The sequence below is a fragment of the Schistocerca piceifrons genome, chromosome 3, assembly GCF_021461385.2.
Source record: "Schistocerca piceifrons isolate TAMUIC-IGC-003096 chromosome 3, iqSchPice1.1, whole genome shotgun sequence".
NCBI classification, from domain to species: Eukaryota; Metazoa; Arthropoda; class Insecta; order Orthoptera; family Acrididae; genus Schistocerca; species Schistocerca piceifrons.
Genome location: NC_060140.1, coordinates 176,664,279 through 176,686,687, shown reverse-complemented (window position 1 = coordinate 176,686,687; position 22,409 = coordinate 176,664,279). Strand labels below are relative to the sequence as shown.

At 45.1% G+C, this 22,409-nt stretch overlaps 1 protein-coding gene across 1 annotated transcript in view; it reads right to left on the bottom strand.

The window, feature by feature from the left end:
- Positions 1-21,056, bottom strand: part of LOC124789864 (hatching enzyme 1.2-like) — a 101,501-nt gene extending 80,445 nt beyond the window's left edge. Inside the window, exon 1 of the mRNA XM_047257376.1 lies at positions 20,948-21,056. The gene's annotated coding sequence lies outside the window, so the exon portion shown is untranslated. The remainder of the gene's footprint in view (positions 1-20,947) is intronic.
- Between the last annotated feature and the right edge of the window lie 1,353 nt (positions 21,057-22,409).

Below are 22,409 nucleotides of genomic sequence, written 5' to 3'. Positions count from 1 at the left end.
ATTGGCAGCAGCTAGATGTGTTCTCCTTTAGGCAATATACGACCTACTTAAGAATGATCGTTGATTTTGTAAGATTACAATGTGTAAAACCGCAAGTAAAGTTAAACGATCGTCATTTCATCATCACACTTTACTCTGTGCTATACAATCAACTTTCTGAACAAAGTACAAGCCTATGTTACCATATGCTTGACGAAAGGCAGGTCTCGACACTGACGCACCAATATCATCGTTCGAGAGTGCAATTGATGTGGCGTTTGGTACTGGAATGCTTGAATACAGATTTAATATTCAATGTGGAGAAGTAGCTCTAGGCAGATATCCATACTGTTCTGTTTCACCTTCATTTGACTACTTCGCCGGCCGGTGTGGCCGAGCGGTTCTAGGCGCTACAGTCTGGAACCGTGAGACTGCTACGGTCGCAGGTTCGAATCCTGCCTCGGGCATGGATGTGTGTGATGTCCTTAGGTTAGTTAGGTTTAAGTAGTTCTAAGTTCTAGGGGACTGATGACCTTAGAAGTTAAGTCCCATAGTGCTCAGAGCCATTTTTTTTTACCACTTCACTGAAATCCCATACCTGCACTTTGATGTTTGAATAGCTGTGCAACACTATCAGATCAGTGGAAAAAGTTTGTTGTTCACAAAGCGTAATTGAAATGAAATGAGCGTATGGCATCGTTGGCCGGGAGGTCCCCATTCGGGGAAGTTCGGCCGCAAAGTGCAGGTCTTATTCCATTCGTCGCCACATTGGGCGTCTTGCTCGCCGGTGATGAGGATGAAATGATGATAAGAGCAACACGACACCCAGTCCCCGGGCGGAGAAAATCTCCAACCCGTCCGGGAATCGAACCAGGGCCCGCTTACATGGGAGACGAGCACGTTACCACCGAGCTAAGCCGGCGGACAAAGCATAGTTATTTCACACTGAGGTGAAAAAGTCATGGGATACCTCGTAATACTGTAAGGGACCTTTTTTTGCCCAGCGTAGTGCAGCATCTCTACGTGGCATGGACTAAACATGTCGTTGGAAGTCACCTGCAGAAATATTGAGCCATGCTGCCCCTGTTGCCGCCAAAGGGGGAGCAAGGAAGGTGCCTGCACGTGTGCATTTTACTTACATGCTACATAGAAGAAAGTAAAATGCCGGCGCTCCCCGGAAACGTTGCCCAGTGGGACAACGGCCAAACCTTCCACCACCGGAAACCAATGCAATCAAAAGCCAAAAACAAAAACAGGTCCTCTTCAGGGCCAACCCTGACGACCGTCAGCCTGAACGTCGAGGGAATCACCAAGAATAAGGAAGATGTAATATCGCAACTATGCCGATCAGAAAAGTGGGACGTACTGTGCCTGCAGGAAACGCATAGAGATGAAACAGCAAACAGACCCAATATCAAAGGAATGCGCTAGGCAGTAGAAGCACCTCACAGAAGGTATGGGAGCGCAATATTTGCCAGACCCGAGATGCTGCTCTCTTCCACGAGTAAGACAACCACCAACAACATTGAAGTGTTAGCGATAGAGAGTGGATCATTTACAATATGCTGCGTATATAAACCCCCCGGCCAGAACTTACACACTTCAACGCCAGAAAGCTTCAACAACCAAAGAACACACTTCGTTGTGGGCGACTTTAACAGCAACAGCACCACCTGGGGCTACGATAAGACAGACGCCAATGGTCAGCTGCTAGAACAATGGGCTGAGGCAAATAACCTCTCACTTCTCCACGACCCCAAGCTGCCCTGCTCCTTCAACAGCAAAATTTGGAAGCGAGGTTACAATCCCGATATTTGCTTCGTCAGCCGGAACATCTACGACACCTGCTGCAAAAGAGTATATGATGCAATCCCAAAGACGCAACATCGACCTATTGGAATCCAAGTCTACTCAACAATCAAAACAACCAAAATACCTTTCCGTAGGAGATTCAACTTTAAAAAGGCTAGGTGGTCAGAATATTCCCAAGCGCTGGATGAGGAATTAGCCAGTCTGACCCCAACACCAAATAATTGCCTTACCTTTGTTGAGACTTTGCGAAAGGTATCTAGACAATATATTCCTAGGGGTTGCAGACAACACTATATCCCAGGGCTCTCAAATGCCTCAAAGGACATCCTGGAGAAGTATCAAGTATTGTACGCGGAAGACCCATTCAGCGACGAAACCATCACCTGTGGCACAGCTTTAATGTCAGCCCTCAGCGAGGCACACGAGAAGAAGTGGATAGCAACCCTAGAAAGAATGGATGTGTCCCACGGTAGCAAAATAGCTGGAACCTGATTAAGAAACTGGATGGTGACCCAAGGCTAAGCAAGGCCCCGGCCAACGTAACTCCAAACCAGGTGGCCAACCAACTCCTTCTAAACGGCAAGTTCAACTCCAAATGTCAGAAAACTAAAATCACACGCCTACTGCCAACGGAAAACGCCAACTTCCAGAAACCATTTAGCATGAGAGAGTTGAACAATGGCATAAATACCATGAAGAATGGGAAAGCCGCTGGGTTTGATGATATTTGCATGGAACAGATTAAAAACTTCGGCCTTGGCGCCAGGGACTGGATACTTGGACTTTTTAACGTGTGCCGTGAAACCTTTCAAATCCCGAAACTGTGGAGGAAGTCAAAAGTGGTGGCTCTCCTTAAACCCGGGAAGGACCCAGAGTCTCCGAAGAGCTATCGACCCATAACCCTTCTCTGCCATCTGTTTAAGCTCTATGAAAGATTGATCCTCAACAGAATAGAGAAGATCGTTGACTCGAAGCTAATTCCACACCAAGCAGGTTTTAGACCTGGAAAGTCCTGTACCAGTCAAATTCTAGCATTGACGGAACATACCGAGGATGGGTTTGAGAATAAACTAATCACTGGGCTGGCACTAGTCGACCTAAGTTCCGCCTATGATACAGTACATCACCGGACACTACTGCATAAAATCTACGAGACCCTGAAAGACTACCACCTAGTCAAGATAATCGAATCCATGCTCCAAAACAGACAGTTCTTCGTAATGCTTGAGGGGAAAAAGAGTCGATGGCGGAATCAGAAAAATGGGCTCGCCCAAGGGAGCGTGTTGGCGCCAATCCTATTCAACATATATACAAATGACCAACCAACTCCAGACAAAATCAAAACTTTTGTATATGCAGACGACCTGGCAATAACAGTTCAAGGCAACAGGTTTGAAGCCATCGAGGAGAAACTAGAAACCGCCCTTTCTATAATGTCAACCTACTACAAAAAGAATTCTCTAAAACCCAACCCCTCCAAAACTCAAGTGAGTGCATTCCATCTGAACTCGAGGCAGGCAAAGTACAGGCTCAATGTTATCTGGGATGGGACATTACTAGAACACACAGATACTCCCACCTACCTTGGCGTCGTGCTGGACAGAACGTTGACATACAAATATCATTGCGAAAAAACACGCAAAAAAGTAGAAGCACGAAATTCCCTAATAAGAAAGCTGTCCAACAGCAAATGGGGTGCCAAACCTACCGTGGCCAGAACTTCAGCCCAAGCTTTGTGCTTCTCAACTGCCGAATATGCCTGCCCGGTATGGTGCAGATCCGCCCACGCAAAAAAGGTTTTTTACTTCTGATGAAGGTATATTTATATGTACCGAAACCTTGGTCAAGAATTTTAATAAATTTTTATCCTGCAACTGTTTTTTGGCTGTCATCCTTTATCGTGAAGAATTTCAACAGTTGCTGTTGCAGCCATGTTTAAAATCTTGAAAGGTAGATATTAGCTTGAATGAAACATGCAGGATAGTGACAGACTGCATGAAACCAACTCCCATAGAAAATCTTTACAGGGCCGCAGGTTTCACAAACCCTGACTCACATAGGAAAGCCCATGAACATACCGAGAAGCTAAAACAAACCTTTGATGTAACTCTTCAGGCTTTCCGGGCGATCTAATGACATCTTGGGTTGTCGGGTGTTCTGCCGGATATCAGCGTCGTACTTGCACGATATTTCGGTCACATAGCTCGTAACCTTCATCAGGTGCGACCTGAGACTGCTCCTCGAGGGTTTTTTTTTTTTTTTTTTTTTTTTTGTAGCACATTTCATTCCCTTCCCTTAGGGGGGAGGGCGAGCTATTCTAGTGCTTGCATTGCACTTTTTAGCCTTAGGCGAGGTTTACAATTTTCTTTTCTTTTTTTTATACAATTTAAAGTGCTTGCAGAAAGGTACTTTACAGATTTTTTGCACTTTGATGTGGTCATTAACAATTAACATTTAGGATTACAATATATAATTAACAAATTTATATAATTAACAAGGTTATAGTAGAATTAACAAGGTTATATTTTGGTTTAACAAAGAATATAGTAGTAGAATTTAATAACGAGATATGATTTACAAGGTTATATTTTAGTTTCTCAATGTATATAGTACTAGAATTAACAATGTTTATAATAATAGAATATGGAAGGGGAGAGGTTAAGGGAGAGATTTGGGGGTGTGACAGTAAGAGATAAAGATTTAAGCATTGGCATTTGGTGAGGTTTGAAGGTGTAAACATTGACATTTGGTGATATATAATTGTGGTTATTTACGTTGGAGTGTGTAGTGTTTTTGTGTGTGATTTGTGTGTAATATTTCCTAAATTACGTTTGTGTTCGGTTGTGGAGCAGAGGGGAGGAGAGCATATGAGAAGAGGTTTTTGAAGTTAGTCTGTGAGTAGCATATAATGATGTTACTATTGTTACTTGCTTTTGTTGTACAATTATGGCTATTTTCTATTTTCATATTTTCCAGTGGCAGAACAGGATTGAGTAGTTGAAGAGTGTGCCGGCTTGTTTAATTGTGCGAGTGTTGTCGTTTTGTTGTTTGTTTGTGTGTGTGTGTGTGTGTGTGTGTGTGTTTGTGTGTGTGTGTGTGTGTGTGTGTGTGTGTGTGTGTGTGTGTGTGAGAGAGAGAGAGAGAGAGAGAGAGAGGGAGAGAAGGAGGGAGAGAGGGTATATGTCTGTCTGTGTTTTATTGTCTGACGTCTAGGTGGGGAGGGGTAGTGGTATGGGTTGTCAGCGGTTCCATAGTTGGGGCTAAGTCTGGGAAGTGGTGTGATGTGTTTTGTGCTACCGTACGCGCTGGGCAGATATACTTGTGTTTGGGGAATCGTTGAGTACGAGGTCTTGTTGTAATTAGGTTTTCCATGTCAGGTCTTTGCGTTAGTATTCGTTGTCCGTAGTTCGCACGCAGTTTTGTCAGTCGTGTCTGTAGTGGTTCCACGTTAACTATTTCGTATACGTCGTTGCTGGGCGTCCTTGCCGGGAGTCTCGATGGTTGCGGAGCAGTCGTCATTCTGTACTGTAAAGTCTGTCTGCTGCCGTGTGCGGAATTCCTCCCAGCGGGGCGCTGGCGTATTCGAGGACAGGTCTGATAAAAGTTTTGTAAGTATGTATGGCATCTTCCATACTGCAGCCACGGAGGCGTCCTTGTACTTGTCGTATCAGTCTTTGGCGTTTTCTAGTCTTGTCGAGAAGGTAGTTCAGGTGAGTCATCCAGTTCATGTATTTGTCTAAGAATACGCCAAGGTACCTGGCCGTGTTGACAAGTCTGAGTGGCGTGTTCCAGAGTGTTAATTGTATGTCGTTGTCGTTTTGCTGTCTCTTTTTGGTCAGGTTTCTGTGTCGAAAGAGTACTGTTTGTGTCTTGCTCGAGTGGACCTGGTCCAGTATTTATGCCTATGGCCTTCCCCCTCCACCAACGGCTGCAGGCGCTTCATCTGTGGTCCGCGCCCATTCCCTGCGACCTGCTGGAGCGTTGCTGCTCCGTTTTCCGTCCGCTGCGGTTCTAGGTGTTCCCTCTGCGGTCCGCGCCCACCAAACCCGCTCCTGGGGTTTTCTTCTACGGTTTGGGGTACCAAGCGTTCCCCCTGCGGTCCGCGCCCGCTCACCACGACCTGTTGGAGCGTTGCCGCTCCGTTTTTCGTCTGCTGCGGCTCTGGATGCTCCCCCTGCGGTCCGCGCCCACCAGTCCCACTTCTGGGTGTTCCATCTTCTGTCTGGTGCGCCTGGCAGTCCGTCAGGGGCTTGTTTTCCATCTCCATGTCTCTGGTTCTTCTGTTTGTGTAGTGTTGCAGCTGGCCCCGTTGCTCCTTCAACAATTCCAGAGCCGGATCCCAGGCTCTGCTTAGCTGGTACCCTGTGTCACGGTTCATAAGATCGTCAGCCATTGTTGTTCTGGAACACCCAGAAGTGGGACTGGTGGGCGTGGACCGCAGGGGGAGCATCCAGAGCCGCAGCGGACGAAAAACGGGGCGGCAACGCTCCAACAGGTCGTGGTGAGCGGGCGCGGACCGCAGGGGGAACGCTTGGTACCCCAGACCATAGATGAAAACCCCAGGAGCGGGTTTGGTGGGCGCGGACCGCAGAGGGAACACCTAGAACCGCAGGGGACGGAAAACGGAGCAGTAACGTTCCAGCAGGTCGCAGGGAATGGGCGTGGGCGCAGACCACAGAGGAAGCGCCTGCAGCCGTTGGTGGAGGGGGAGGGCCATAGGCATAAATACTGTACCAGGTCCACTCGAGGAGCAGTCTCGGGTCGCACCTGATGAAGGTTACGAGCTACGTGACCGAAATATCGTGCAAGTACGACGCTGATATCCGGCAGAACACCCGACAACCCAAGATGTCAAAACTTTGATGCTCGTCACTCAATATTTGGCCTAGAGTGTGACCCCAGCAGACTCAAATCCAGACGCCGTTTCCTAAGTTGTGCCTTAGATGAGCCCCCCATCTACTATCCACTAAGAGAGGACCCACCAAGCGGCGTTTCTGGTGATTAGAAAACCTGAAGAACGCTTAACCGCATCAGAACTGAGGTGGCTCCTGTGAAATCTTATCTGATCAAATGTGGTTTGTTGGACGAAAATGACGACAAATGCGACTGCGGCACTCGACAGGACATGGAACATCTCCTACAATGCCCAGCCTGCCCGCATAGATGCACCCTCGACGATCTATGGCTGGCTAAAGAAGAAGCATTGGACATTGCCCAATATTGGGCAAACAAATTGTAGTTTCCGGACACGAAAAAGTAAAGTAAAGTAAGCCGCCAAAATTGCGAAAGTGTTTTCAGTGCAGGGCTATGTTCACGAACTGACCTCTCGATTATGTACCATAAATGCTCGATGGGACTCATATCTGGCGACCTGTGTGCACAAACCATTCACTCAAACTGTCCAGAGTGTTCTGAAATTGCGAATTGCTGTCCATAAAAATACCATCGTTGTTTGGGAACATGAAATCCATGAATGGCTGCAAACGGTATCCAAGTAACCGAACGTAACTATTTCCAGTTAATGAGCGTTTCAGTTGGACCGGAGGACTCAGTCTATTCCACATAAACACAGCCCAGTCCATTACGGAGCCACTACCAGTTTGCACAACTTGGGTTCAGGGCTATGCCACATTCGAACTCTACCATCAGCTCCTGCCAGCTGAAATCGGGACTCATTTGACCATGTCACGGGTCTCCAGTCGTCTAGGTTCCAAAAAATATGTACACAAGTCCAGGAAAAATGGAAATGAGGGTTTGGCGTCATTGGCCACGAGGCACCTTTCGGGGCAGGTCCGGCCGCCTTGTTGCAGGTCTTATTACATTTGACGCCACATTGGGCGACCTGCGCGGAGGATGGGGATGAAGTGATGATGAAGAAAAAGCAACACCCAGTTCCTGAGCGGAGAAAATCCCCGACCCAGCCGGGAATCGAACCCGGGCCCGTAGAATGGCAATCCGTCACGCTGACAACTGGCTATATTCTTTTTTTTTTTTTTCGTTTTGTTCGGTATTGTTCGTTGCGTTTGGTCTGGGTGGACATCACAAGACATCCGTTCAAGTTGATCGTTTATTCCTTTACTCAATTTTTTATTAAAGAGGGCGAGCAGCCCTCTGACCGAGCACGCTGAGCTACCGTGCCGACTTCTGCAAGCGACTTCGCGCTGTTAGCAAGGGCACTCGCGTCAGCCGTCTGCTGCCATACTTCATTAACGCCAAATTTCGCGGCACTGGCCTAACGGATACGTTCGTCGTTCGTCCCACATGAATTTCTGTGCTTATTTGACGCAGTGCGGCTTCTCTCTTAGCACCGACAACTCTACGAAAACGCCGCTGCCGCCAGTCGTTACGTGAAGGCCGTTGACCACGGTGTTGTCCGTTTTGGAAGATAATGCTTGAAATCTGGTATTCTTGGTGTACTCTTGACACTGTGGATCTAAGAATATTGAATTCCTAAACGATTTATGAAATGAAATGTCCCACGCTTCTAGTTCCAGCTACCAGTCCGCGTTCAAAGTCTTTAAATTCCTGTCGTTAGGCCATAACCGCGTGGGAAACATTTTTACACGAATCACCCGAGTACAAATGACAGTTCCGCCAGTGCACTACTCTTTTACACCTTGTGCACGCGATACTGCCGCCATTTGTATATGTGCACACTGCTGACCCACGATTTTTGTCACCTCAGCGTAAGCAGGGGGAAATATATAAGAAGTCGCAACAATGAAATATGTGCGTTTTCGATCCTGTTGTTTGAGAAATCCTATGGAACTTAACTGCTAAGGTCATCAGCCCCTAAGCTTACACACTACTTAACCTAAATTATCCTAAGGACAAACACGCACACCCATGCCCGAGGGAGGACTCGAACCTCCGACGGGACCAGCCGCACAGTGCATGGCTGCAGCGCCTAAGACCGCTCGGCTAATCCCGTGCGGCTTTCGATCCTATTATTTCGGTATTTCGTTTTTTGGCATTACCAAAATTCCTGTGTTACACCTTGAGTAGGTGGTCATTGAAATGTCTCTCGCAGTAAGACGTGCAGTTTTGATGCCAGGGGGCCATACTATTGCTTGTATGGATAGTGATTTCTATTCTAAGCACACTTTCGTGCGGTTCTGAGCGCTCTAAATCAACGCACTTCTCTTGTCAGAGAGAAATTGCAAATGTAACGGCATTTCACAAGAGTGTGTGTGTGTCCGCAGCTTTTGGTCTATTGGCGCCGGCACGGTAACTCAGCGTATTCGGTCAGAGGGTTAGCTGCCCTCTGGAAAAAAAAAAAAAAAAAACCTGAGTTAATGGATCAACGGTGAAATGAAACGGGTGTCTTGCGACTTCCGCCCCGAGCAGATACAACGAACGAAGACAAACAAAATGAGGTTAAAAGAAAAGAAGATGGTGCTTCTGGATCACGGGATCCCGGGTTCGATTCCCGGCCGGGTTGGGGAGTGGGTGTTTCTGTTGTCCTCATCATTTCATCATATTCATCATCGTTTGTGACAGTGACTAGATTGGACTGTGTGAAAATTGGGACTTTGTATGGGAGCTGATGACCGCGCAGTTGAGCGCCCCAAAAACCGAACACCATCACATGAGTATGTAGGTCACATTGTTGCTGTGCTCGGTTATCGGAAGATCAGAGTGCCATGGGTACCTCAGGGGGTGACTCCTGAAACGAAAGTGCACGGACCTGATATTTGCCAGGAACTCCTCTCATAAGAGACGACGCCTCCCTGCAGTCAATTGTGACAGGAGGCGGAATGTGGGTACATTATTAAGGACCGAATACGAAACGCCAGTCCATGGAATTTCGTCAGATAGGGTCACCACAGTAAAAGAAATTCAAGACACAGTCCTCAGCTGCAAAAATCATGGCATCAGTGTTTTGAGATGCAGATTTTGTTATTGATTTCGCGAGACTTATGTGGAATGAAGTAATATGTTGCTCTGTTGCCCAAATCTTCCCAGAATGTTCTCTCTCGGAATTTCAGCAGTAAAACTCTCCATGATGCACAACACCTCTCCTGTAGCGTCTACCTCTGGAGCTTTTTTAACCGCTTTTTTTTATTTTTATTTAATTGGTTTGAGGTGAAGTCCATTTCATTATACACAATTATGTCACATAATGATACAAACAAGACATTTGTCCGACTTCATCACAAAATACAGGGTGTTTCAAAAAGAATAGAATAATTTCAGAACATTTTTATTGATAAAAACATTCTACAAACATGGAATGGATTGCAAAATACTAACAAAATCTTTAAGTTTTAGCTAGGCTCCATGTGTCCACCAGCAGCAGTATAAACAACATCTAGAAAAATGCTCAATTCGTCATAAACTTTAGACAGTGTATCTGCTTTTACAGAAGTTATGGCGGCTGTTATTCTGTTCTTCACTTCTTCTATGTCACGAGGTAAAGGGGAGATGAACATACTTTGCTTCATATATCCCCAAAATCGCATGGGGTCATGTCTGGCAATCCTGGAGGCCAGGAATGCAGGGCAGTGACTCGGCGTCTCGGCGTCCTACATTGAGGCAGAGTGTCATTGAGAAACTGATATTCGTTGTTGTGCGAGTATGGTGAATCTCCATGCTGTTGGAAAATTAAATCATTGGAGTCCTCCCGAAGTTGTGGAAAAATCCATTTCCGTGGCATTTGAACATAGCTCATTCCAGTCGCTGTGTTTCCCTAAAAAAAAAAGGGACCGTACACGTTTTCAAGAGAAATGGCGCAGAAAACGTTGACTTTGGAAAGTCTCTTTCGTGCTCAATAATGCGATGAGGATTCTGGAGTCTCCATATGCGCACATTATGCCAGTTTTACCGCTAACATAAAATGTTGCTTCATGACTGAAAGTTAACTTTTGTAAAAATGGATCGTCTTCCATGTTCTCTAGCAGAGCGTTGCTGAAGTCTACGTGTTTCCTTTTATCACCAACCACAAGAGCTTGCACTAGTGTGGTTTCTATGGTTTACAGACCAAATGACGCTTTAACATTCGCCGAATAGTCGCATGAGACATTGCCTGTTGTCTGTTTGAACGGCGAGTGGACTTTCGGGGACTCCCCTCAAATGTTTGCTTAGATCTTTCCAACATGTCATCGGAAGTGCGAGGTCGACTTGGACTCTTACCTTTGCACAAGCATCCTGTCTCTTCAAACTGGCGATACCAACGACAAATGTTTTTGGGTGCTGGCGGATAAATGCCAAAAAGCCGACAAAAAGCAAATTGGACTGAAATCACTGATTCACGCTTTGGAAACTGCAGCACAACAAACGCTTTGTGTTCAGCGGATGCCATCTTATTTCTGACAGACTGTAAATTGAGAAGACGCATTGAGTGATATCTAACGGCGATTTTCTGAAACTCCAAGTCACGCCAATTCACACAACACACATTTCCTTGCCGGCTCGTCCCATGTTTCGTAATTATTACCGTCCAAAATCAGATCATTCTTTTTAAAACATCCTGTATACAATTGTGTGCGATAATCAGTCTACAAAGTGCATTATTCGGACTGTATACTGGTGAATCAGACCAAGTTTTTTAAATTTAGTATTTCAGTCATTTTTGTATCAGAACAACGCAGTGACCACCAGTATACACTTTTCATTTACAAAATCTAACCTCAGAACTGAGGAGGTTATGAGAGTGACCCAAACCTAGCGGTGGACAGATGATGTGGTTATTACGAAAAGTGGCGACGCGACGTTTCTTCACTGCATGTAAAATATCTTGTGTTTGGTTTGCTGTACGCTAGAAAGTCGCTGATGTACTAGTACACAAATGATTCGGAGTGCTATCTGAATATGGAGGCTAGTGAATTGTAACCATGTTCCCAATGGACAACAAGGTCATCTCTTGCTCGTGTTTAATAGTACACCTTGTGTACACAACAAAGGTCAAAAATTAATTACGATTGTAGTGTTGCTCTCGCTGCTAAAGATTGCATTTTCAGGCAACAACGAAGTTATATTATGTGGCAGGTGTCATTAGAGCACAGTTAATAAAGTCATTTCTTGAAATAATGGATAAACTAGGTGTCTCCGCCAGACATGACACTTGATAGGTGGTAGCCTTTAAATCGGCCGCGGTCCGTTAGTATGCGTCGGACCCGCGTATCGCCACTATCAGTGATTGCAGACCGAGCGACGCCACACGGCAGGTCTAGTCTAGACTCTCTAGCACTCGCACCAGTTGTACAGCCGACTTTGCTAGCGATGGTTCACTGACTACATACGCTCTCATTTGCAGAGACGACAGTTTAGCATAGCCTTCAGCTACGTCATTTGCTACGACCTAGCAAGGCGCCATACTCAGTTACTATAAGTAATATCTTCAAGAATGTATTATGAACAGATAATATTGTGACTGATGTACTGTCAAGAGCGACGTTCATCATTAATGGATCAAAGTTAAGTATCAAAATAATTATGTCCGCTTTCTGAATTCTCATTCCTTGTCATGTTCCAGACCTCACGTCAGTATAGTTCTTCCCCCTTCACGCCAGCCTGCAGAGCTAAAACGCGTGCATTTCGGCCTCCACTCGTAACACGGTGTTGGCTCTTCAGCTAACACAAAACTAGGCACTCATCTTTTCGTGTTTCCCACGCTGGTCTCGTTGTGAACTCATGGCTCAATCTAGGTAGTGATGATTCCAAGCTCGGATGCAAAGAGGCCTAGGTTTTATTATGCGACATTCAAAAGTTTTATAGATATGTTTCACAAACCATTCTTGAAGATTACGCTTTTGCAGGGCAATGGTGATGTAAAAAAATAATCAGCACTCCGAATTTAAGTTACACTTCTTTTTTATTACTTTTGTTGCTGTATCACGTATCTCACAAAACATCACTTCACAATACAAAACATACTTGAAAACATCTTCCTCACTGTTAAAGTTCACATTTTATAAGCTGACTATGTTATGCGTCTTTCCAACATGACGTCCAAGACTTGACTTTTTCAAGATCCTACTCTCTAACTAATAATAATCGCTTAGGCGCCCAAAAATCAAGAGTTACAAGTACGACAAAGATCATAGTGACAAAAGAAAGAATACACATAAGAATAATATCATTGCAACATAAACATATCGATGTATCAAAGTACCTCTACATTAATGAAATTAAATCTGAATGTTGTCTCAGAAATATGTTAACTACTTTACAGAAACACAGTAGAATATTGCTGGTATCGAGAGGTTCAGGTGAGGTACCGTAATGGTTACGTAATTCAAGTACCATTACAAGGGGTTGGACAAAAATATGTAAACACCAAAAACACAACACATTACCATGCCTAATAAGTTGTAGGAAATCCGTTGGCATTCAAAACAGCTTTCGTTTGTCTCGGAGTGGATAAATGCAGGTCTGCAGCTCGTGGTCGTGCGGTAGCGTTCTCGCTTCCCGCGCCCGGGTTCCCGGGTTCGATTCCCGGCGGGGTCAGGGATTTTCTCTGCCTCGCGATGACTGGGTGTTATGTGATGTCCTTAGGTTAGTTAGGTTTAAGTAGTTCTAAGTTCTAGGGGACTGATGACCATAGATGTTAAGTCCCATAGTGCTCAGAGCCATTTGAACCATTTGATAAATGCAGCTCGTGTGTGGTCTTCGAGGTAACATTGTACCATTCTTCCTGCAAAATAGTGGCAAGTTCAGGTAACGATGACGGAGAAGGAAGGCGATCACGCACCCTTCTCTTCAAAGTACACCACAAAGGCTCAATAAACTGGCATGAAGGCCAACACAAAAGTTCTACCTCCATCTCTGCATATTGGTTAATTTTCATTAGGTGAGGTCTGGCTGGATTTGGGTACTGCGATGTTTGCGTAATCTGGGTATGATTAACCACTAATACGCGTTCATCTGGAGATAGATTGCTCTGCTTCCTAGTGGAGATTCGACAATTCACCCCCGTGCCCACAAAACCACTCCTGGACGATGCGAGCTGTGTGAACAGCGCTCTATCGTCTTGGAGCACAGCAGCACAATTGGGGAACAAGCATTGCACCATGGGATCGACCTGATCAGCCAAAATGGTCACAGAATCCTTGGCAACCTTGCAGATAATCCATGCAGCCCATATTGCTGCACATATCATCACTAACCCGCTGCAACTTTTACTTTTGGGGTGTAGTTGGAAACAGTGTGAAACAAGCCTCAATCGACCACATGACTTTCTTCCAATGTTTCATAGCGCAGATTTTATTGTTTCGGCACCACGTTTTCCTGTTACGCAAGCTTGTATCAGTGATGAGTAGTTTTGGAATTCGAGCTCGGCCTGCAATTCCCTGCTTACTGATCTGCTTTCATGTTATTTCGGTGCTGATAAGGTTCATGAGTGAGTTTTGCGGCTCTCCTCTTATTTTTCGCCGCAATGCTCTTCAATGACCGCCTGTCACGATCACTCAACACACACTTTCGTCCGCGTTGTGACTTAGTGGGTGATGCTTTCCCGCTTCTCGTGTATGCAGTATAAATCTTAGATACGATGCCTCTTCAAACGCGAAACTCTTCGGCTCCCTTTATTACGTAAGCACCCGTCCACATGAGCACCAAAAATTTGCGCACATTCGAATCCACTTAGCTCAGACCTAATTCGCTCACAGCTGCTCAAAACAATGTTCTGACCACGACTGTTACTTGCAACCTATCGAGGACATTGCACAGGCGCCGTTCATGGTGAAATAAATACAACAGTGTAACCTGCAGACTTGGCTATCATCACCATTTACTCGTATGTCTTACAGTATGCATTTCTCGCGGTATTTCTATACTTTTATCCAAACCTTGCATTCCCTCTATACTTCTTACAATCAGAATGAACTAGGCACTCTTGGCAAAACATTACTCCCCTTCCTCACCCCCCCCCCCTCACCCTTCCAGGAGACATCACACCAATACCGTGTAACACCGCCTCCAGCCTGATTATGACCTTCGATATACCACATTCTGCTGAAGAGTAGAATTACCAAACTGTGAGGATGTTAATTCAGCCGCCATTCCAAATAGTGGGGATTAGAATTAGGTGGCGTTCAAGGCCAGACGAGGTATGTTCGGGTGCTCGTGTGTTCGTCAAACCACGAACGTAGGCGTGCAGCCCTGCGAACACGGACGTTGTCGACTTTAAAGACAGAAGTGTCCACAGCATACTCATGATGAAGATATTAGAGGGAAAGACAGCAGTGGATCACAGAGGATGTTGAAATAAACATCCTGGTTCATGTTTACAGTAACCTGAAATAGTGGGCCCGAGTCATAGTACGAAAAGAACAGCACAAAAAGTCAGAGAACCATCTCTGGCTTGAACTGCACACGGCGGGTTAAACACTGTATTGACCACAGTTAAAGTTAGGAGGCTGAACACCCCAATATCCGCGCACCTAGACGACTGGAAGGACCTAACTACTTTTCGCTAACAGTAACCCCAGTTGTACGGTGAAGTCGTGCTACTTACAGTAAAATTATAATGGCTCCACTAATGTCTAACGGAACCGTCCATTAGAAGCACAGAGGCTCCGATCATCCAACACCGAATACGGAATGATCAGACCAACTCCTCTTGGAGGGGCCAGACGCTGATGGTCGCACAGTTGAGGGCCCCACAAACCAAACATTATCATCTCTTACAAGGGGACCTCGCCTATTCGTAATCACCGATTTCGTCCAAATTTATGGTATATGCAGAGATAGGACAGAAATGAAAGTGACAGAAGTGGAATCTCTAAACGGCCACGCGTTTAAAAAAAATTGCGCTCGTCAGAGACACATGAGGCTTTTCTGTTTGCATAGTCACTAGGCAGGCTGGCATAACGGAAAGAGTACAGAACGGTAATCCGAGGGCCGTGGGATTGAATCGCTATGGCAAAAGTTTTTTATTTTTCTTGTTTCAATTTTTGCTTTACTTACACTGTAAATGAAATAATGAGGAAAAAGGAAAGGAAGGGATTGTAAGGCGTATGGCAGAATTTCGTATATAAAATTAGAGATTTATATTATTTTGCAGTTCATGGTTTACAAGTGTTCGTCAAAACAGGGAATCGGTAATTGCCTAGGCATTTTGCACACGTTCTTGTCGCCGCATTTTTGCAATTACATGGTTGCTTTGAATTTTCTGTAGACGTTCATAAAAGATTCTCTCTCTCTCTCTCTCTCTCTCTCTCTCTCTCATCGTACAGCTTGCTAGCAAACCGCGCTTGATGTATCACTTCGTCAAATACTGATGAAGATGGCTGGTGAGGTGCAATGGAATGTATTTTGATGCAGTCTTCTCACGATGTGATTTCGATTCCTCCTTCGATGGCTCAATTTTATCTATACTGGAAACCTACTTGTTTGCGTGCAGTTGCTGAGGACTAACGGAATACGATATCCAGCACCCTTTAATTACAACTCTTGCTGGAAAGTTATTTGCAGATTCGTTATGAACGCTGTACCTACGGTACAATACTTTCTTGGCCATTTATTTGAAATCCTAAATTTTCCTTTGCCTTTTTATTTCATATCTTCGATGAAAATAATAATAAATACAGTATTTTGACCATTATTTCGTTTTATTTGCAGTGTCAGTAACACAAAAATTAAAAATTAAAAAAATTTGCACAAAAGGACTCGATCCCACTCCGTCAGATTACCGTTCTGTACTTTTCGCCCGGATCCAACGGCTGCCTGGCAAATACTCCACATAAATGGTTCAATCCGCATCCGGCCCACGTTAAAAATGCTGTTTATTTCTAAATACTTAGCGATCTAGAGCTCCCACTTCAGTGACTTTCATTTCTAGACACAAAGGAACTATTGACATTTAGCTGCTGGTGTGCCGAACTGGGATTCTAACCCGGGTCTTCTGTTTACTAGGCAGGCGCTCCGACCACTAAGCCATCCGGACACAGTACTCATCGCACGTACACGGACATGCTAGAACACCTCCCGTCAGCCCCAAATTCACAATATTCACACACTACTGATGTAGTGCCCCTGCCCACTGTCCTCATTACTCGTGGCGTTTCGCCAATTCTCCTAACATTTCGAGCGTGGTGTGTATCTGCACTGAATAAATGAAGGAATCATTATCGAGCATCGCCTTAGTTATATACGTGGGTATCTGTTCATTCGGACTTCTCCGAAATAACAAACGACACATACAGTGTGGCAATTATTAAATTATACGAAATAAAATCGTCATAACTTCTGAACGTTTTTAGCGACGAATCCCACTTACATTTGGATGGCTTTGTCAATAAGCAAAATTGGCGCATTGGGGGACTGAGAATCCGAATTTCGCAATCGAGAAGCCTCTTCACCCTCAACGGGCAACTGTGTTGGGTGCAATGTCCAGTCACGAAATAATCGGTCCGATGTTCCTTGATGGCACGGAGCCTACCGAACGGTACGGGAAGGTTTTGGAAGATGATTTCTCCCCATTATCCAAAGTGACCCTGATTTCGACAAGATGTGATTTATGCAAGAGTTCGACCCGAAACGGTTGCAACAGAGTGTTTGGGGACCGCATTCTGACTCTGGGTTACCCAGAGGCCACTGGCATGGGCCTCGATTTTCCACCTTATTCTCCGTATCTGAACACACGCGACTCCTTTTTGTGGGGCTATATTAAAGAGAGGGCATACAGCAATAATCCCAAAACCATTGTTCAGCTGAAAATAGCCATTCAGGAGATCGATAATTTTATTCTAATTGATGCACCTTGAAAGGCGAGAAGATTTGATTCAAAATCAAATGGTTCAAATGGCTCTGAGTACTATGGGACTTAACATCTGAGGTCATCAGACCCCTAGAACTTAGAACTACATAAACCTAACTAACCCATGGACACTACACACATCCATGCCCGAGGCAGGATTCGCCCGTAGCGGTCGCGCGGTTCCAGACTGAAGCGCATAGAACCGGGCGGCCACACCGGCCAGCGTGAAGATTTTATTCAGCCGTTCAGGAGGTCATCGACAGCATCTATGTTCCGAAACTTCAGCGGGCCATGCAGAATTTCGCTATTCGTCTGCGCCACATCATCGCCAAGGATGGCAAGCATATCGAATATGTCATAACCTAAATCCGAATATCTGTAGTGACGTTCAAATGTTGAGTAAAGAGCGTCCACGCCATAGTTTGTAAGTAATTTACGTTATTTTTCATGTCTTTCAATAACTGTCACCCTATACTTCCATCTTGACAAAGCCCTGCATATAATATAAATGTGGACGCGGTTCCCTAGTTAGACTGTCACCTCCATAAACCCTACCTCCACAACGCCTATACTTTTCTTCATGTGGCACGTGCATTTTGTATTGAGTCTTGGGTTCTTGCTTATACGGTATACTTCTTGCATTTATTTCTCCTAACCTCGAGTAATCCTCTTAATTTTACATGTCTGATACCTATGTTCGTATTCTGCAAGTAACAGCACAGTGTGCTCCATCTGAGCGCGCGTGGAACAACGTACTTTTCACTGATAAGGTGTTTTACACAAGCGACGGCTATCCAACAGTAATTTACAGGCCGCAAGTGACTACACGTGAAAAACACGTAGCGATGACAAGAAGATATGGGGAACTATTGATTTGCTGCTGGAGTTTAATTATTGCGAGAGGAGTAGGAGCACTTTACATAATTGAGGGGACTCTTGAAAGCAGGTGGTACGCTCGCCTATAGAAGGATATGCTGTTGTCTTCAACGCGAATTCTATACAGTGAAGGAAAACTCACGTTACAAAAAGATCATTCTCGCACGCATACGAGGGCTGTTCAAAAAGTAAGGTGACTTTTAAAATTGCGCGGGCAACGTACATTCGATTATCGACCGTTTTTTTCTTTTTACTGTGTTGGTACACATGTCCCGAACATATGTTAACAGTTTTAAGTGCACAGCATAGACTACTTCGTTTGTTTTTGACAGATAGAAAGGTTAGAAGTGTTTCAGTGTGCTCCGCGATTTTCGATTATTATAAAATATTGAGCAAAGAATTTGGATCAAATTTTGTGTGAAAAATGGAATAAAGTACTCTAAAACACTTAAATGTTGACAGCGGCATACGGTGATTCTGCTCTAAGTAAAAAATAAAAAAGTTTACAAGTGGTACAAGATCTTCCAAGATGGCCGAGAAGATGCCAATGACGAACCTCGCTCTGGCCGTCCCAGCACATCAACAACAGATGATAACGTCGAAGCTGTGAAGGAAATTGTTTTGGAAAATCTTCGAATTACTGTAAGAGAAGTTTCTGAGGATGTTGGCATATCTGTCGGCTGTGTCATGTAATTTTTTCGGATGTTTTGGCCACGAGACACGTGTCAGCGAAGTTTGTTCCAAAACTTCTCAATTTTCGTTCAAATGGCTCTGAGCACTATGGGACTCAACTGCTGAGGTCATTAGTCCCCTAGAATTTAGAACTAGTTAAACCTAACTAACCTAAGGACATCACACACATCCATGCCCGAGGCAGGATTCGAACCTGCGACCGTAGCGGTCTTGCGGTTCCAGACTGCAGCGCCTTTAACCGCACGGCCACTTCGGCCGGCTTCTCAATTTTGATCAGAAGAACTGTCGCATGAGAATCGCTCAGGAGCTCTTGAATGACGTCAATGATCCTGATTTCGAGGATGAGATTTTCACTCTGCAGCGGAGTGTGCACTGATATGAAACTTCCTGGCAGATTAAAACTGTGTGCCGGACCGAGAATCGAACTCGGGACCTTTGCCTTTCGCGGGCAAGTGCTCTACCATCTGAGCTACCCAAGCACGACTCACGCCCAGTCCTCACAGCTCTACTTCTGCCAGTACCTCGTCTCCTACCTTCCAAACTTTACAGAAGCTCTCCTGCGAACCTTGCAGAACTAGCACTCCTGAAAGAAAGGATATAGCGGAGACATGGCTTAGCCACAGCCTGGGGGATGTTTCCAGAATGAGACTTTCACTCTGCAGCGGAGTGTGCGCTGATATGAAACTTCCTGTGTGCCGGACCGAGACTCGAACTCGGGATTGGTTGGTTGGTTTTGGGGAAGGAAACCAGACAGCGAGGTCATCGGTCTCATCGGAGTAGGGGAGGATGGGGAAGGATGTCGGCCGTGCCCTTTCAAAGGAACCATCCCGGCATTTGCCTGGAGCGATTTAGGGAAATCACGGAAAACCTAAATCAGGATGGCCGGACGCGGGATTGAACCGTCGTCCTCCCGAATGCGATTCCAGTGTCTAACCACTGCGCCACCTCGCTCGGTCGAACTCGGGACCTTTGCCTTTCGCGGACAAGTGCTCTACCATCTGATTTGCTCAAAAGGATCATAACTGGTGATGAAACATAGATTTACGGTTATGACGTCGAAACGAAATGCCAATATTCCCAATGGAAGCATCCCGGAGTGCCAAGACCGAAAGAAGCACGACTAGTTCGATCAAGTGTCAAAGTTCTGCTCAATGTTTTTATTTTTTATTTTTTCGATGACCGTGGCATAGTGCATCATGAATTTTTGCCTCAAGGTCGTACGGTCAATAAGGAGTATTACCTTGACGTTATGCGCCGTTTGCGCAAAAAACGTTCGGAATTATGGAAAAACAATCCATGGTTTTTGCATCATGAAAATGCACCTGCCCATTCGTCGTTACTTCTGAGTGATTTTTTGCGCAGAAACAACACAATAATGCTTCAGCCACCATATTCACCGGACTTGGCCCCATGCGACTTTTTCCTGTCCCCAAAACTGAAGAGACCTATGAAAAGATTCGCCAGAATACACAGTCAACATTTCGAATGTGGTGCTGTACTAAATTCCATTTTTCAAGCAAAATTTATTGCAGATTGTTTGACCCAACTGTTTCGAAAGTAAAAAAATCGCCAAGCACCCAAAAACACGTACAACATTTTCGATTGTCAACAATAAACTGCTCAAAACAGCTGAAATGCAAACGTGTACCAGGAACATGTGTGCCCCAAGTGTAAAAAAATTTTTTTTTGAAAATCGGATATATACAAACTGCAAAATTAAAAAAATTACCGTTGCTTTTTGATCACACTTGTATATTTATGCTCGACCTGAGAGCAATTTTCTCATCAGCTACATTGCCTGAAACCATTTACATTTTAAAGGAGAATGGGAGCCTGTGCCCTGCAAAAAGCTGCGGTGGCGAGGAGCTGACGCCGGCGTGCACTGACCTGCGATCCGATGCGTCCGTGGAGGCGGCGGCTGGCGGACTGGTCTGCGTACGCCACGCGCCGCTGCTGCCTGGTTACTGACCTGCCGGCTGCGGCTGCCGCAGGTGTGGGCGACCTGAGCCGCCAAGCCATCCGACCTGCCACAGAAACGCGACCACTGCTTCTGCGTGGGAACAAAAACAAAGCGCAGGGCTCCATCATCTGCTTCCGAGCTGGGTTTTTTTAAAATGTATCCGTGCAGTCATCTGCGGACCTCCAGTGCGTCATCGCAAACGGAGACCTCCCGCCAAGAAGCCTTCAAGGAACTGTTACGGAACCATAACAATGGAGTGACAAAAGTCGTAGGATAGCGATATGCACATATACAGATGGCGGCAGTATCGCACACGCTAGGTATAAAAGGGCAGTGCGTTGGGGGGGCTGTCATTTTAGTCATGTGATTCATGTGAAAAGGTTCCGACGTGCTTACGGCCGCGCGACGGGGATTTACAGTCTTTGAACGCCGGATAGCACTTTGAGCTAGGCGCTTGGGACATCCCGTTTCGAAAATCTTTAGCCCCTTACCGCATAATGTGCCAGATATGGCACATACCTCTTTTCTCTTTGTCAATCTCTTATCTGAGAATATATTTCCAAACTGCATGTTGGGACAGATATGGCACACAGTCAAGAGCAGCTGTGCAAGTAGTGTATGCCATCTGTTGGGAGAGTAAGGAATTACGTGTTATGAATCTTTGTTTGTGTTGCTAGCTGTTTACATCCAAGTTTGGTCACACAAACAGTTGCAGTCAGGTACAGTAAACGATTGATTTCAGTGTTTATATTATTTGCAGAGAAAAAAGGACATCTGTGGACAGTTATTAAGAGGTAAGTTTATATATTTGTTCATTAGAATACATATAATACTGAAAAATAGGTCTGTGACGGATATGGCACAACATGCAGTCCGATCCAATCGAGTACGTGGTTGCATTTTACCTAAGGAGGCAGCAATGAAGATGAATGGTCGAGGTAGCATGGAGGAAAAGATAGCAACAGTAGACAGTGTGCAACTGTCAGTAGTCTCCTGGTTTGATAATAAGTAGTCAACACTTTGTCAACTTACGTTGGATGCAAACCAGAAGGCGAGATCAAGAGGCTTTTCAGGGAGGAAAAAGAATATAAAATGGTACCTTGTCCTGACTCCGTGATGATCTACAAAGACTACATGGGGGGTGTCGATCTATTAGATTCTATGCTAGGATATTATAGAATTCAAATCAGATCAAAGAAATGGTACTTGAAGATATTCTTTCATCTAGTTGACTTGGCTTGTGTGAACAGCTGGCTGTTATGGAGAAGAAGAAATATAGACTACATGCCCCCTTGTTGATTTCAAGGTCGCAGTTGCAGAGGCCCTCTGTAAAATTGGGAAATCCTTATCCAAGAAACGTGGTAGGCCAAGCAATGAAATACAAAAACA